Here is a 3,367-nt window from a genome sequence, read left to right on the forward strand (position 1 = left end):
CGACCAGCATTCCGTGCGGAGGTGATTTAACCGCATCCCTTTGGAACATTGGGTACAGATTATATTACATCTCCAAACAGGCTAATATCATTAATGACCCCCACAAACATCAGGAGATAGTTGCCGGGTGCACAAGGAGCTGAGTTTCACAAATACCTGACATTAATTATGTAACTAATATACTCATTGCATTCAAATGTTCAAATGTAATGATGACATAGCTATTTGTAGATTTGTAGCCAAATGTCATGCAAAACATAAAGCAAACAACCCTATGTATAATACTAACTTGCTATACCACACCGTACATCTGGTGGGTCTAACTCTTGATGGTTGTTAGGAAATCAGATGCTGTGAAATACAGTACTCATTACTCTGTGAAGAAAATATGAATTTTCCCACTTTCATCCTGTTATCATTTCTCTTCTGTTCTCTGATAATTATCGAATTACTTCTCAATGCATTTATTGTGACCCAGATCTTGATTTGGTGGCTGAAGGGACAAACTCTTCAAACCATTGACATTATCATGACCAGCCTGGGAGTGGTGAGGATCATTCTTCTAGTTGAAGGATTCAATGAATCTGGTGTGGTCAGTTTCATTCATTCCTTCATTTCCAATGATGCTACTAAGTATAATCTCACTGTTTCTGAATTTGTGTCATTCTGCAGCCTGTGGTGGGGAACTGTGCTCTGCGTCTTCTACTGCGTGAAGATCACAAACTACAACGACAGATTATTCATGAGACTTAAGATGAACATCTCCAGGATGGTCCCCTGGATGCTCCTGATGTCACTGCTGGTTTCTTTTCTTTCCAGTCTGCCAAACATGTGGGTCGTGTACTCAGTACATTACATGAATTCTACCCTGGACAGTAACAGCTCTAACACTGGAAATGTGACTCTGGACACAAATTTTGTAAATGTATTTATCATCTTTTTCACAGGATCCCTCGTACCGTTCCTCATATTCTGTGCGGCCGTTTGTCTTCTGATTGTATCGCTCCTGAAACACACCAGGAATATGCGCAGCAAAGACTCAGGATTCACTAATATCCAACTAGACGCTCACATAAGTGTAATTAGAAATATGGTCTCTTTTCTGTTCTTTTATCCTCTGTATTTTAAATGTTCAAACATGATCACTTTATGCTACCAATCAGAAGATTCAGCCTGTTATCATTGTGTACTATTTGTGGCTTTGCCTACCCAAGCCTGCACTCTATTGTATTAATATCCAGCAACGCCAGACTGAAGCGCTCTCTTCTTACTGCTCTGCGCTGTGCACGAACCAGAAATCCACATGACCAAATGTAATAATTGAACCTGTACTGTTTCACATATTGACTATTAGCTGCAAAGTAATTATAGGGTATATCACTTTAAGTTTGACAAAGGCTATAGTGTAACATAATCATACAGTATGTGTTTGATTTCTTTGAATTTGGTTTCTACATACAATACAATAGAATAGGGTGCAGCAATTCCTGTGCCACTTACTATATCTGTAAAGAAACAGAATAAATATAAATCTTATTGTTACTGTCATTATTATGATTATTTTTCCTTGTGACTATATGAACGGTGCAAATAAGCAGGATTGCTGAGGAATAAGGTACAGTAATCTTTACTTTTTCTTAAGATATACATTGGTTTATCACTCATTAACCACTAAACAACCTTGACTAGCTTAACTTACCTTAAACTAATAAATAACGACATGGACAACAACAGCTTGGCTAAAAGGTCACAGCTTTTTATTTATTTATAATTGATTAATTAATTAATTAACCTAACCAGGGTGGCTAAGAGACACTGCAAGCTCAGTTCTAGCTTTCACATAACCTAATAAACAGGGGGACGACTGAAATGTCCCCTCTCTAGATGCACTGACGGTGTGAGGGTCTGACTTCCCTCCTGTGCCAATCCGAAATGCTTCCGTACAAAAGCACCTGGGTCCCCCCACACAGAGAAGGACAAATTCACCATGGACATCGAGGGCAAGTGCCCCCACAACACTTACTTGCGCCACATAAAGCCACTGAGCTGCACCATACTCCTGCCAAAGCCAGACTCCACAGGAAACTAGCCCACCACCCATCACAAAATAGACCAAAAAGGACAACAAATCCTTAATGAACAAACCAAGACCAAGGGCATTAAGATGCACCCTATCAGGTCGAAAAAACCTAGATAAATCTGCAACTAAAAAGCCATGACTAACAACCAAGCCACCCAGCGACATAACATGCCTGGCCACCGCCACCTTTACCTTCTTCCTGTCTAAAGCAGCATGTTTTCGAGCCCCTCACCAAGTCAAATGAGGGACCATCTTAGACCATTCAGCCATCGTAGCCTAACCTCATTCAAAACTTCTCGCAAACGGAAAATAACTCCACACCTTTCAAAGGCCCAATAACATTGCCACCGACATGTAACACCAACCAATCAGACACACCCCATTTAGCTGCAGAGGACATAAGCAAAGCAAGCACAGACTCGGCATGCAACCTCGCACACCAATCCAACACACCTGTCGCCCTCCAAGCAATAAACCAGCATGCTTAGCCAGACCAGGCCGTTACGCCCAAAAATGTAGAAGTGTACCACAAGCCAAACCTGACCGTCTTCTGCTGCAATTCCTGAATTTACCTCTGTGGAACTTCTCCCGAACACTTTAGCGCAAACCATGCAGTACCGTGGTATTCACTCAATGCACAGAATCCGAAACTGTCTCCTGACCCTTATGACCTGCGTCATCTGCCTTTCTACCACTATCACCTGACTGCTTGGCTAAACGTCGCGTTACCATCTTAGCAATCTTACGCAAGCATGCAGGGGAACAAGAAGAATCAGAGGAAGAGCTAGAGTCAGAGCAAGAAGTACAGTATGAGACAACCCATACTCTCCAGAAGCAGAGGGCCCTGGAACCGCATCTTCAATGCTTTCAAGCAAAGGACCTGCTGGCTCAATCACCGGGGGCCACTTCGACACGCATAGGATAAGCAGATGCACGAGCCACCGTGTCATTGTTGGAAAGTCCGCCCGCATCCAAAGAACCTGCAACTACAGGAGACGGGTGTGAAAAAAACATAGGAGATACTACATCAGGAGTGGGAGGGGTAGGGAGGTGGGGGATGGGCGGCAGGGGTGGATGGCCAGAGCCGGACAGCGCGGGTGAACCAAGCTGGAACCGGGGTTGACAGAAACCGCAGGAGGTGGAGGGGCCACTTGGTGCAAATGAGGTGGGCGCTGGGGGAATGTTGCGGAAGAAGGCGCAAATTACCAAGGGCTCATGTAGAGATAATGGAGTGGGGGTGAGAAAAAGGGGGAGGAGTAAGGAGCAAAAGTAGATGGGGTAAAAGGA

The 3,367-nt window shown here is 43.6% G+C and overlaps 1 pseudogene; it reads left to right on the forward strand.

Moving 5' to 3' along the window:
- The first annotated feature begins 388 nt into the window (after nucleotides 1-388).
- On the forward strand, nucleotides 389-1,317 carry LOC148534824 (taste receptor type 2 member 40-like; annotated as a pseudogene).
- Nucleotides 1,318-3,367: the final 2,050 nt, after the last annotated feature.

The sequence above is a fragment of the Taudactylus pleione genome, unplaced genomic scaffold (genome assembly GCF_031769625.1).
Source record: "Taudactylus pleione unplaced genomic scaffold, aTauple2 ptg000063l, whole genome shotgun sequence".
In the NCBI taxonomy this organism is placed as follows: domain Eukaryota; kingdom Metazoa; phylum Chordata; class Amphibia; order Anura; family Myobatrachidae; genus Taudactylus; species Taudactylus pleione.